General features: G+C 40.2%; 1 long non-coding RNA gene across 1 annotated transcript; it reads left to right on the top strand.

The window, feature by feature from the left end:
* The first annotated feature begins 3,099 nt into the window (after positions 1 to 3,099).
* On the top strand, positions 3,100 to 14,627 carry LOC119155055. The gene is made up of 4 exons (XR_005106593.1): positions 3,100 to 5,046; positions 6,910 to 7,152; positions 9,536 to 9,691; positions 11,092 to 14,627. It is a non-coding gene; the product is annotated as an uncharacterized LOC119155055 (long non-coding RNA).
* Positions 14,628 to 14,911: the final 284 nt, after the last annotated feature.

Raw genomic sequence — 14,911 nt, 5'->3', positions numbered from 1 at the left:
CATTGTATCCCAAAACCAGAGCATCTTTATCCAGACAGCACACCCCTGGACCTGAACAGTCCTGCTGCGATGAGAGTGAAGTCATTTCCAGATAGCTCAGGTTTCCCTGTGCCATGTCCTGCTGCAGGCTTCTCTTTGGTGTCCTTAAAAGTATTTTCCTTTAGTCATTAGTAATGAGTCTTTTGGAATGCTAAGGAATTGCAGTAACATTTAAATCAGCATCAAATTACTGTGCTCTTTCTCCTCCCCACATTGTATTGTAAAGAGCTTGAATTAGGGTTCTCAGGGAACAGTTTGGAGAGTAAGTAATGGTGGGGAAACAAGAAAAAAAGAAAGGGGAACTTTGTGTGATCAGTTTAATCTGGCTAGCAAAACAAATTACTCACTGAACAAATCTTGAAAATTTTGTCCTTGACTGGAGCATCCCAGTATTGGGAAAAAAGGCACTTTTGGGAACAGCGGAAGGGAGTTTACACAGATAGTGTGAGAGAACTGGCATTGTGCTTGGAGATGTGGTGGGGCAGAGAAAAAGGTGCCCTAAATAGAAAGGACAAGATGCTGGGTTTAATTTAGAAATGCTGTTGGCATTTTTGTTACTGGCATGAAGGGAGCCACAAGTCTGCAAATGAAACAACCCAAACCCTTCACCACAGTCATGGAGTGCAGCAGAAGTGCAATGGGTTGGCATGTCCAGGCTTTGATGTTTTTTTTTCTTCTTTGCCTTGCCAGATTGTGGAGTGCTTTGTCACCTGTTTAGCTGCTTAAAGATAGCTTTTAAAGTACAAAATGTCAGCCTGAGCTGAATATTGAAGCTGTAAAGATTTTCAAGAAATTCCAGCCATTCCTTTGGTTTAGCAACCATAAGCTCTTGCAACTGTTATCATTTGTAGTGGTCACAAGGAAGTGACATTGTCCTATAAAAAAAGCCTACCACGGGTCAAGCCACTTAGTAAGGACATAACTTAGACACCGGTTTGACAGCTTTTTTCCTACTCTATATGACTTGACCAAGTTCAGTTGTTTGTTAGATGCATTTGGAGGTGTTTAGGGTTCTTTACAGTACAAAAGAAAATGGTTGCTAATAGACCGTCCTTCTCCTTGCTTATGAAAATGCGCTTACTCATAAAACTACTGGGAGAACAGAGAAATAAGGTTAGTAACTCCTTGATAAAGCTGGATTAAGATTTTGCTTTATTTATGTTAGCAATAATCATTGTGGTTTAGTGGCATTTCCAGCTGATGTTTTGATATGTCATTTTTTCTTGGACTTTGGTCCTGATTTTCTGGTCTATGTGAAACAGGCAAACCATTTACGTATCTCAGAGGAGTGCTTTTAATTTAGGAATTTAGAGAATTATCAAAGGTGGTTATTTTAATCTCTGCCACTCATTCAGATGCCTTAGTCACTAAGTGCTAGTTTAGAAAATAGATTTAGGAATATAAATTGGTACAGAAGTCAAATTCAAGTACTGTTTCTTTAAACTCAGTCTAAATCCTGAAAACCCTTACTCACCTAATGCCTCGCTCCAAAGGTATTTAAACAGCATGCCACCTTTTTTTCCCCAGCTTTAAAATGTCCAAGTTTTGAAGTTCTGCACTTGCTTGAAGGCACCTGAGGCTTGATAAAGCTCAGTGGCGAGATACCACGTGTATGCCCAGATCTGTGCAAGAGCTGTGCACCAGGGGTTCCTTTGCTGGAGGAATCCAGCTGGGAAAGAAATCCTCCATGTCACTGTCATCTGAGTTTATTGTCCAGGGCTGAGTGAATGTCTGCAAGTGCAAAACTGAAAAATGTTTTGATGGAGCATCTTTAGTTACAGTAAATTGGGGCTGTCTAGAATACCACTGAAAAGTGTTGGGCAGGATGCACGGACCAGTCATTGATTAGTTTAACTCTACTGGGTGCATTACAAAGATAAGTAGTAGACTAGATGTCAAGTTCGTTGTACAGTGGCATAGGTTCCCAGACTTTTCACGTCGCTGCTTATCTTCTGAGAGCTCGTGCCCCACTAGGCAGGGCTTCCAGGGTAGTTTGGGTCTGAAAGAAAAACATCATAATCTGTGGCAGTGCAAGGACTAGCAACGGTTTGTGAGCCAGTCACAGTATTTAACTAATCCTCAGTGTCTGCTTCCAGGTTGCAGAGCCTGGACAACTCCAGATTTTATAACCGAAGGTCAACTTGTTGAGGTTAAAACCTGTGGAGATTGCAGAGCAAAAGTTTTTTTATAGGGACAATCTGAATATCCAGGGGACCTGAGAAACTCTGGAAAGGGAATTAAGAGAAGGTTTATGACCTTATCTGGTGCTGCGTAACAAAATATTGGTCATAGTCTGTAATTTGGAAGTTAATCTATTTGGGAAAATGGGCCTGAGACATGCAAGTAGGAGATGCTGTGCATGTTACATCATCGTAAACTTGGAGTCAGGAACACCTGTTCGCACTCCTTGTGGGTGTCTACATGTAGCTATTCACCAGCATTATTCTGGGGATGGATGAATTGCTCAGCAGCTGTCTCTGGAAACTATCAGTTCATTCCTTATATGACCTAATTCCAGCCTGGTAGAACTTTGCTTTTGTTCAAATTAGGCAAAAAAATACTGGAACATGAATACAATTCGGTCTTTTCACAACAGCTCTCTGTGTTGCTATCGCAGTCGGTAAGCAGTGTGCTGAATGGCATGCAGTTTTCTGACCTCAGGACCTTCCATAAAGAAGTGGATCTTATGAGATGTGCTTTCATGCCGTGTCAGAGCATGGGATGAGTTTCACCCACTGGGGTAAGTGGTAACTATAACATCAAGCTGAGTTTCCTTTAATATCTGTCATATTTTGCTTTCGTTTTATTCTGCTGCTCTGTAATAGGCTCTTCGCCATGCTTTTGTGTTTAAGGTCGGATTCAGCTGTACTGTCAGGGAAAAAAAAAAAAAAAGAGACTGAAATCTCATCTCTGTTGCATTTGAAGGATGTAGGACTCTGTGACTCTTAGTCACATATGAAGAGAGGTTTCCATTGAGGAACCTGGGCTGAAACACGGCTATGAGGTGAGACTACCTCTGTTCCACAAAAAAAAAAAAAAAAAAAAAAAAAAAAAAAAAAAAGCTCTAGAAAAAATAAATTAAGCTTTACTTGCTTAATGTATTCTCTGATAATTGCATAGGATTTACATGAAATATTGATGGCACACTTTCAGCCTGTACTGGGGATAAATGGCACTGCTATGTGTCTCTGTGCCTGCCTTTCTGAGAGACCCTAGGGTGAAATGGTAAAGATCTTCTCTAAGGACTGAGTCCTTTATGGTCCTCTGTCAGACCTCCTGCGGGATGTGCTCAGGGATACCTGGGAGACTAGTGTAGGCTAAACGCTGATGTCCCAGGAACCACCCTGCCCCTGTCTTCCCTGCTAAATTGCTGTAGGGCGCTTCACAGGAGCCTTGCTGAGACTGGATCTTGAGTGAGGGCTAGCTGGAGAGGCTCAGGCCTGACCAGGCAGAGGTAATGTCGGCATGAAAGGGAAGCAAGCAAAAGGAAGTGCAGATAGGATCTATCTCCGCTGATGGCTGTGTCTGTGTAAATAGTTAATAGATAAGGTTTCAGGAGATAAGTTCTCTAAGACCAATAAAATTCCTTCTTTTTGTGCACTGCAAATGGTTTCCTTTGTTCGCTTCTTTACATCAACTCTTAACAGCATCAGTCCTCTACAGGGTGTTGCACCAGCTCCTTGTCATGCAGGTTTGCATGGCAGGGTTGCCTGAGAGGCTTAGCTCTGGCTCTTAACCTGTAGCCCATAACCCTCCCCATCTGGGTTTGGTTCTTAGGGGTGTCACTTTTCTTTCAGATGCAAAGTTTGTGACTATTTCCCAAGACTTTGTCACCTTGAGATTTGGCTGCAGTGATGCCTCTTAAGCCAGGGCAGAGCCAAACCTTCTGTAGAAGGCATTGGCGAGTGCAGGTGGAGTAATAGCTGTCTGACTGTCTTCTAATTTTGGGAGTCTCAGGTCCAGTGATAATGTAATTTATTCCTCTTTAGTCCCAAATGTGGATAATCAACGTGTGATGTATTTGCTGTGTGAATTTTAACAGAACTGGTAAAGAACAGCAGGCTGTAATAAAACCCTAGGAAAAGCCATATCCCACTGTCATTTCATAATGGACATGAGGTTTGACCATACGGTAGTGTGGGATGTTGGGCAAGTTTTGTACAGGACTGGCTTGGAGGGCCTTTTTGAATAAGACATTGAACATACTCAGAAAGTGAAGCTAATGAAAAAATGCTCTAACCAAAACCCAGTGAGATCCAGATTTTTCCTTCTCAGGGAATGTCTTATGGTTGAGTTTTATTTCCACTCCTAATGAAAGCAATAAAACAATCCAGAAAGCTGTTACAAAACATGATTATGAATAATTGTTGGTTAGTCAAGTGATCTGAGTAAAAGCAAAACATTTCATTTAGATCTCAACTTAGTATGGAAAATAGGAAAGGAATTTTGCAATGCAAAAAATGCCGTTCTGGAAATGTAGAAACATTTAATTTTCGGCAAGCTGATTCTTTTGCTTTTCTCTTCAAAAGGAATATTAGTCAAGATCATCAGTTATGCAGATTTTTTTTTTCATGAATTGACAGTTTCTTAGAGTCTAAATGTAACCAACTTGTATGTAAACCACCTAAGGGTAAGTCAAAATGGTGCTCTAATCTCAGTGAGTTTAAGTGTTGCTAAGAACTGAGAGTATCCGAAAATATCTGAAACAGTCCTATAGATAAGGGTGTGGGGTTTTTTTCTTGGCCAGCCAGAGTATTTGTGTGGACGAAATTATAATAAGGAAAAGAAAAGGCTTAAACAAGTTGCACTGATTTTTCTCTTGGTCTAGAACTTCTTTTTATCAGATGACATTTTTTAACTCAAGTGGAACAAGCCAGAATACTGTGTTACTTTCAACAGTCTGTTGTAGCTCGCTTTTATTTTCGCCAGCTAAGTCTACAGAAACCTCTGAAATGTTTTCAGGCCAACAGAAATGGTATCCTGGAAGAGCACGCGTTTCTTGATGAGGTAAATAGAGTTTTCTGGTCAAGCCCAGCTGCAGCTGTTTGCATTCGTAGCCATTGATCTGCCTCGCAGTCTGGTGTAGCGCTGCTCCCTACTGCCTGCCAGTACGAGAGAAATCGCTCCCTGTAGCTGTCCAGTGGTATTAATGGGGGCCCAATGACACCTATGGGAGACTGGTTTTCTTACAGTGGCAATTAAGCTCAAAAGTGGCTTTTTTGAATCAATGGAAATTAAATGCAGATAACAGGCATTAATTGAACAGTTATTGGAAATAATTTAAATTATGTGTAGTCGTGACTTAATGGAAATTAATGACTACCATTTGGGTATAAGCAGAACTGCTGGAATGTAACGGAAGTCAATACAAGCAGTTACAAATGGCTGAGATAAAGAAGTACTTATTGATATTAGTGATCTTCAATATTTTGCATTGAAACTATAATACAGACTGTATTGCTGTGGACTTCATCTAGAGTACAGGGATAAGAAATTGTTCATATTATAGATGTAAAGTGTCACTAATCTGGTAATTTGCTACACTGAGTATTGAAATAATTAATGCGTAGATCATTCTTAATTATAGTCTCGTATTTACAGACAAACTGAAACCGAGGCTGTTATTGATTAAAAGAGGTGCCGTATTGCAGACTTTTCTAACCCTGTAACTGTATTGTTCTTGAATTTCATATAGTGTAGCTTAGATTTTTACATCTGATTTGAATTACTTGAATGTCTTAAAGATCTGTGTTCCAACCAGATGTGAGAAATGGCTTTGGTTTGGAAAGTTTCAAGGAGGACCACCAAATAATGAGGAAAAAACCAACTCTCTATTATTTTTTCCCCTACACCTTCAGTGGAAAATAGAAAAAAGCCCAAGTATCCCAATTTATTAATACAACTTGGGATCCTGTCAGGAAAATGTTCTCTACCTGCAAAGTTTCTTTATCATTTTCCCAGCCCAAGGTTATATAGTAGTCTTGATAAACCACTGTAATTGAAAGAAGTAAACATTTCTGTACATACTATTACTATTTACTGTGATTTACGCATGTTCTGTCACAAAGCCAGTGCTTTAACTATGCAAAATTTCTGCTAGTTAAGCACTGCTGGCTGTACTCCCTACAATTATTGGCTGTACTGATAGAATATATATATACTAGTTAACCATAATAAAACCACAACTTTTTTTCTCTTTTTCGTCATTAAATTTTTGGATTTTTAATTTAACTTAGTTACTTTACAAAAATTTATAAATTAAATGGACATATTCAATTTAATCTGAAGGTGTTACATTTTAAAGAGGAAGATTAGGTCATGCGCTACTTTTCTACCACATTTTGTTTTGTTGTCTTTACTTGGTGGAAGTACTTTTATCTCTCAGAATCGGTTTTGTGTTGCAAAATTATGTGATAAAGATTAAAGACATTCTGGTTTTTTAAATATTCTGAGAGATGTAGAGAAACCACTCTATTCCTGTGAAATTCTCATTGGTGAACTGGGGGTGACTGGTAGAAATAGACCACAAGAAGAGTATGAAAAAAAGCAAAGAGAATTTATCTACAAAGGGTAAATAAAGGTTGGAAGTTTCTTTGGAAATACTTCTAAAGCTCTGTTGAACATACCATTGAAAACTGAAAGAATTAACTAGTTTGTTATGCCATATACAATGTTTAATACTGGTATGTATTGCAAGCTAGTGGTAAAAACAAAGGAACTCGAACAGGTTACTATTAGCTCACAAAGATACAATCTGTACTTATCTTTGAGAAGTCCAAGAAGTACAGAGACCACGTTTCAAGTACCGAAAATGACTGGAAAATATAATTGGCATTATTCCTTTTAATTATACCTGGTGATTTGTTCCAGGATTTACAATCATGACCTTGATATGCTATAAACAGAACCTTCATTTAAAAGGGATTAAGGTTGGTTATGTGTGATAACCCACCTTAACGTAAACTCTGTGAGAAGATGCCAAGTCATGAATGCCTCCTGCCCATTGCCTTTCATTGCCAATGGCCACTACGCTGCTTCGGAGAACCCCTCTGCCGCCAAGTGACAACTGAACATCCTACAGACGAGCCTTCTCAGGGTATAAACACAGCTTTGGTAAGACCGTTGGCGTCAGCATCACTTGGGGTTGTCAGGTGTGACATGCACACTTCAGTAAGCAGTGCTTTGTGCATTTTTGTGGCAAAGCACCCGCAGAGAGACCCCCCAGGTGATTCAGCCGTTCTGAATCCCATGTTCTCAGGGAGGCGGAGGCTTGCTAACACAGGTTGGCTTGTGAGCTTGGACAGGGGCAGACTGTGCGAGGCTCTTCTGCACCCTCTGAGCTGAGCTGGTGGAGGCTGCTTCCAGCCCAGGGGACCTGTTGAGTGCCCAGACTTCACACTGAGTGTGGCCTCCCTGGCTCCCAAACTGGTGCTCAGGTCAGGTCAGCTCAGAATTAAAAAGCTGGGGCTGCCTGTACGTCTGTCTAGTCCTCTGATGTCTGAAGTAGAAACCGTAAGGGCACCAGCATCTCTACTCCCAACAGAAAAAAAAAATGCAAAGAAATAAGCATTTTTCCTGTGTGCAGCTCTCAAAAGAACTGGCCTGAGCCCTGGTCCTGATTGTGGCTCCTGTCCAGCTGGAAATTTGGGGAAAGATGGCTGTTTCTTCTGCAAATTCCTTTCCACATACTGCACACACGCATGCACACACATGGGGTTGTGAAGTGGTTACATCTTTACTGAGGGTTTTGCTATAGGCTGGGTGAAGCCTTGTTGAAAATGGTAGGTCTAACCACCGCCCTGTCTTCTGAGCTACAGGAGACAGTTCAGCACATGTTTCTGCCCAAAACAAAGGCAAATGTAAGGTTGCCCAGGAATTTAAAAGATCTGGGTGGGGAGCCTTGTTGAGTTTGTTTTGGGCAGGGATGCATGTGGAAAAGAGAGGGAGCAGATTGAGCAGCAGACTGGGAGGAGAGGTGGGCAGTCTGCAGGAGCCTGGTGCACAGCTTTGGGAGCAGCCAGGAGGGGGATTTCAGTCCTGAGGTTTGCTGGAGGGACCTTGGGAACTCGAAGAAGGAATCCTTCTCCCATTATGTGAGTCAGGATGTGTGATTTAGTAGTGGTTCAAAAGTGGGCAACCGTATATTCCATCCCATTCAAAGCCATACACAACTGTAATCATCCCAAGTAACAAAAAATTGTGAATAAAACAAGAGAGGAAGGAGAAAGTCTGCTTACCTATATTTTTGAAATGCATGACCAAAATACCTTGCCTCTACCTTTAACCATTAGAGAATTTTGAAAGACTGGTTATTTATCAGGCCAAAACAGAGTCAACGTAAGGAAGTCCTTACAGATCTATTTTTATATTCATTGAAAGTCACAGTCTGAACAAAATTATTTTAAAATTCCCAGATAATTCAGTCTCTGTAGATTATGAACTACAGGTTTGGTAAATTCTGTATACAGCCAAAGCAAAGAGTCCAAGACCTTTAATTAATAAACTTAAGTGAAATATTTGAACAATCTGATAATAAACACTGAAACAGGCCCTGGACTGTTTATTTAAGTCACAGTTGTAACAACAGCCTTGGAAGATTTACCTGTGGTAGGACTGCAGATGCGGTTACTCAGAGATTTTGGTAGGATTTCTAAACTCGTATAACTGTACTTTTATTTCTATATATTCCAGCTAGGGCTAGAGTCCTTATCATTGCAGAAACAGGGATTTATAGCACTTTATTCCCTTTAGTGTTCATGTGGAAGGCCACGGAGCCCTCACTCCGAGGCTTGCTGATATAAAGATAATCATCTTTGAAGTGAACTTCCTAGGAACCAAGTCCTCCTCCAGCTGGAGGCAATGGAAATGCTATTGCTGACATCAGTGGTAATAAATTTCAGTTCTAACATTCTTTATGACACCTCTTTTTGGAACAGATACATTTACTGGAGCAGTCATTACTAATTGCCTGCATTTTTTTGTTCGTTTTGTTAAATAAGACTTGTATTTCTTTTTTTTTTTTTTTTTTAAACCCAACGCTCATGGAAAGGAAGGACGGTCTATGTTGGCTAAATCTTTTAAATATTGAACTTATCTCCTTTGCCTTCCTTTTTATTATCCATCCATTTGAAAGGAAGGTGTTTATGATGTGAGGTTTGGCAAATAGATCATGAAATGTAAATTCTATTTTATTTTTTGTGATGCAGACAGAGAGGGAGAAATACTATTGTTTGACCAATTTATTTCTTTTTTTTAATTCACACTGAGTTGCAGCTCAGCATGACTTGAAATGACAGTGATACCAAGCCCAAGAGTCAAGATGATACAGTGGAAATGCCAACTGACTCCTCAGAACAGCACTGCCAGTGACACCACTCTTTACTGTTATTCACTGAATTCAAAGGGGCCTGGGTTTTGCTCTCAAATCATGCATTATGTTATCATTTTTCTAGTCTCACATAATTTATTTAAAAGCAATTGTTTCTCTGATTCACAGCCATCTACACATATGCAATTCGAAACGTTATGTGCCATATTTTATCTCTCCCTGGGTACAAGTCTACAATGTGTTGAAGTTTACGTGAGATGAGGATGCTCAGCACTTCACCAAGGCAGGCCCCAAGCGAGAGGTGGATGTCATGTTTCAGCAAGTGTGAGTAACAAACGGGCACGGTGAGGGTGGTGGTTAAAGGTTGTTGGAAATACACTTTGGGATTCTGATGTTGCAACCCTCAGCTGCTGCTATGTTATTTTTGTGACCCATTTCTTCACAGAGTACCTCTGATAGCCTTGTCATTTATTGTTAATGCTTCCATGCTGATCATTTACATACTATTTTTATTTAATGATTCTTCACCAAGGGAAGGATTCTGCTGAGGATAAAGCACTGACCTCTGCAGCGCTGTGTGTTTGTCCTGACTCCCTCCTCCACCAAATTTCACATTGCAGAGGGTGCTCAGCAGACACCCTCTGAGCAATGGATCTCGCCTCACCTAACATGGAGGTAGACAGACATTTAGCTACACATCAGCTTGGTGCCTCACGTTCCCCTCATAGCTGATGGGAAGAAACAGACACCTGTACGCTGTGATTCATCTCTCCTGACTCAGGTGTTTAGGAGAACATGAACAGAGACCCAGCAGTGCCTCACACCATGGCGGCTCGTTCAGATACCGTTGCTGACACTGTGCGTATCTACCTTTGCTCAGCTGAATCTGGTACTTTTCTTAATATGACCTTAAGTCCAAGACAACTCCACCTCAAACCATTTTCAAGATTTATACAAACTTTTCCAGTCTTTTCCCCACTTGGAGGCATTTCGATAAACAGGCACATTTCTAGATTTCAAGGACAAACTGGTCACCTGATGGCAAAACAACATTCACCGCACACTGAAACCTGTACTTCTGGCTTTTGGTCCTATTAATATTTTGGTATCAGCTTAAGATGTTAAGTGATATGTTCAGGGCTTCTGCCTGAAATAGTCTGGGATTTCTTTAAAAACACAAAATTAGTGTCTTTGATGCTATCTGACTACAAAGCCACAGAGTCTCCGATATTGAATTCCATCCTTTGAATCGGTCTTTTAAAAAAACTTGTTTATCTATAATTTTGGTCTGTGTTTTTAGAGCAAATTGCCTCCCAGTTCTGAAAACTGACTGAGCAAGATGTCACTTGGGAGGACTGGTGTAATCTAGTCTCCATCTAGCAATAAGCTGCTTAATTTTGCTGACTGGGCTGGCCAAAATCTCGGTGGGGATCCAAATCCAAACTTTGCAAATTCAAACTTTTATCACCAACCAAATAAATAGTCTCATTTTGACCACAGAAAATCTGGCTTTGAATCTGAATTTTGTAGTCTGGGTTTCCCTTTACTTCCTGTCTGAGAGCATCGTTACGGCAACTCCTTGTACAAGTTCCTATCTAATTGAAATGCTAGTGGCATGCATGTGTGCTAAACAAAGGAATGTAGTAAAAAATTTATGAGTTAGTTACACTTTGAAGCAATAAAGTGTTAAAGAGTTAAAAAGAGGTCTTTTTTTTTTCCCCCAGGTCCTTCAGGCCAGGAACTGTTTGCAACGCACGGAGCACATTTGGGATCTGACTGCTGTTATTATTCCCTTTCGCAGTGTGCTACATACATATCTTTTTTGATTTCCACGAATATGACAGGGATCTATGCAGTGAAGCATGCTGCAGTGATATGAAACTCTCTCAGCGATTTTCAAAATATGCAACCCATAAATCATTCACCTTAACCTGGGCCCAAATTTGCATGAAACTGGGGGTCGATTGTCTCCAAAGCTAATTTACCAAAAGTCCAACCAATCCCAGCTGTGTGTGAAGCACATAACGAAGTTATAAAGGTAGGTTTCATATGGCTTCAGGGTCTGTAATGGATGCTTTGCACAGCTGTAATGATGAGTGGGTGAGGAGAGTGAAGAATGAATCGAGTGTGGGTGGTGGAAATATTCACTGGGCATGTCATGGCCAGGGGAGGAAGCACAGAGGCCTCCCAGCCTCCGTGATGGGAAAGACGTCAAGGCTCCCTGGACATGGGTCCTAGTTATTTATTTATTTCAGCCCTGACATGTTCCCATTAGGAAAGCAAAAAATGTGAAATGGATACCGTTTCTTTTGAAAGCAGGGAGCTGATTGTGGCTAAGCAGCAGAGCTGTCTTATAATCTGCTTCCAAACGTGTGGGTGCCTCTTGGGTTTCCTCAGCTATTTTATGGCCCATTTTCAAAGATTTCTGTAAAATCAGGCCAACAACGTCTGCATCCCCTACCACATCAGTGAAAAATTGGACCGTGTTTCAGAGCCATGTAAATTCCTTCTATAACGAACACTTACGTTTTACAAAGTGTAAATTTAGCAGACCGGTTCACGGGATGAATTCGTCCCTGGTTTGTCCCCCTTGTTACATCACAGTTACCACGGGGACGGGGTGACTAATAGTTTACCATTAGTGAGCAGCCAGAGGAGCACCACGTACAACTGCACATTACAAAGGTTTCTTCCAGGATTGCCATGACGTGCTCAGATAGTTGATAAGATAATTCAGTCTTACTGTTCCCACATTTTCATGAGAACTTACCTATAAGTAAACAAACCCCGAAGCCTAGTTTATGTTTCTTAATTGTATTATTATAGGGTGCAGTAAATGTAATAAAGCAATCTTCTAACTTGGCTTTTCATATGCGTTGTTCCTAGACCAGTTTTCTTGTACATGTCAAATATATACATCAGCTTTCATGCCCAAGCTCCTAGCAGTTCAAATACTGTCCATTTCTTTATCGGCACCATATTTTTAGTGTTAGGACTTGATTGGGCTGGCAAATACTAGAAATGTGTTGACTGGCACTTGGTTAAAAATCTAAGATGTGTAATGCTTAAGTAACGCTAGATATTCGTGGCCCACATTGAACGGTTGTTCACGGTCCGCAGTTGCAACCACAGCAGATACAGCGGTTAGAAAGATGCTGTTCTCCACAGCTCTGGGGCTGCCTGACAGCTGAGTTGCTCAGAGTGGTGGGGCAAGGTGGTGAATGGGGTAAGATGGTGGCTGCACTGAAGTCTTTGGCAAACTTCACCGATTTTGTAGGAGTAGAATGTTTCTTTTCGTACAGAACAATGTGCTCATTCAATCTGAAAGATAAGTAGGTTTCTCAAAGTTTTTTTTTAGCCAAATGGAAGTGTCTTAAAGGACAAAAAAAAAGTCTTTAAACCAGGGCAAGAATTAGTGACATTGATAACTGTCATGTTTGAGGTTTTAAGGAAAGCAATGAAAATTCGAAGCCTGCCAGTACTTCATTCTTTCACGCTCAAAGACTCATGCAGCAAGAATCTGTAAGTGACACTCAACCAAGAAAGAGCTTTCTGAACAGCTGATGTGAAACTTGAAAAGAGGCAACGTAACAAATGTAATGCGGGGGGAAGTGCTTTCATTCCAGTTCAGGAACATCTGGTTTATTGCAACAATAACTACTGTAATTATATCACTGCTGGAAAAGCTGCTCTAGGTTAGGTTAAGTTTGTGGTTTCTATAATAAACACTGCTTTGGAGGAGTGGGGGTTTCAGTATTTCAGCCATGTCAGATCATGCTGAACTGAACTGTGATTTGAGGCAAAAATAACAAAATATGGAAAACATGAAAGCATTATTCCTAACCGTATATTTCTTGAGATATACTCTTGGTTTATTCCTCATTATAGCAAGTAGAGGGTGTGCCAAAGAAGCAAATTGTTGGATGACTGGCCATATTTCACTGATAAAAACTAAAGAAGTATTTTTTTTGTCAGTTGGAAATAGGCTTATTAATACTTAGAGTAATACATATTGTTGTAATGAATAAACAAGCGTCCTGCAAAGGACATTATTCTTACTTTACATACAGGGAAAAGTAAGGAACCTGCCTTAGGTCAGAGAGCAGCTTCATGGCGGAGGGTCTCCTCCTAAGAATACAGAGGATTTTTCCAGATGAGTGCCTGTGTGAGAGGCCTTACCACCTAGCCACTGAGTTAGTTCGCTAGGTGTTTTAATTACACTGCAGTGCTTTTCTATCTAATGGACAGGCTGAATCTACATGAGTCTTAATACAGCAGAACCAACTGAATTCTCTCAGGTGCCAAGTGTGTTTCCTGACTGTTGTACAGCAGCAAGAGACAACTGTCTGTTTTCTTGGCAACAGAGCACGTTTACTGACCACAGCACCAGCAGTGTTCATAGCAGCAGCGTGGCTGCACTTGGATCTGTGGTGGGCTAGATGTTGCGCATGAGAATTTTTCATAAACTACAAAATACAAATAAAATGGTTTGTGTTCTACTGTTAGGGTATGCTTACTCTAGATTCTATGATAAATATTCTGTAAGTCTATACAATGTATAAAAATGAATGGGTAAACATCTTGCTGGTAAGGGGAAATAAGAACGTTATTCCCATATATGAATGCCCATTAAAATGCTTTGTTACTATAGAAAAATGTGCAATAGACCCAAAATTGCCTCAGACCTTTGAGAATTTGAGAATGAGGGAGATATGTTTTATTATTGTGGTTTGCTTCTCTACCTCAGTCTTGTGATTTCAAGTGTTTGCCCCTATGTGTTCAGATTCACACATTTGTACACAACAGATCAAATCGAGTCTGCCAGTTCTGTGTATGCAGCATTTTAACAACAGACCCAGATTCTTGCTTACACTGGCAAAATGGTACCTGAGCAAGAGTTGACGTATATTACACATGCAAATGAGGGTTGGTGTGTGCAGAAGACTTCTGTTTTATAAGTGCATGTTTAACACTATCTTTAGTTTTATCTCCTGCAGCTAAAATAATTTCTACCAGCTCAGTGCCTGGAATTGAAATGACTCCTTTGCTTTAATACAGATAGGATAAAATATTGCCAGAATATCACACGCTATTTGTCTGGGTGTTTATTCTACCAGAAGAGTTCAAATTAAGGGAGTGTAAATTGCATCACATAAATGGCAACTAAACTGCATTGAAGGCAGAACAGTAAAAGCGTGCTATAATTTTCAAAGCAACACAGTAGAGAAAATAACAGAGTTGTTTTAAAGTTCCAACAAAAAGTAAATTTATTGTTATCTACAATTAGCTCTATCTGAATTTTCCAAGATATTATGGGGTTTAGTGCTAATGGTTATTAGACTAATCAGTCATACATGTTATTTTTCTTCCATAATGTTCTTTCTTTATATATTTCATATATCTGTGTATAGAGACCACTAATATATATGTACATGCATATATACGTGTATATCCTTTGGGGGGTGTGTGTGTGTGAATCAAGAGGGACCCAACTTTCTTAATTTTCATAGAAATCTTTTTTCACATAAAATCACATGAACCATA

Source organism: Falco rusticolus, chromosome 10, assembly GCF_015220075.1.
Source record: "Falco rusticolus isolate bFalRus1 chromosome 10, bFalRus1.pri, whole genome shotgun sequence".
Lineage (NCBI taxonomy): Eukaryota > Metazoa > Chordata > Aves > Falconiformes > Falconidae > Falco > Falco rusticolus.
This window is presented reverse-complemented; position numbering and strand designations above follow the sequence as displayed.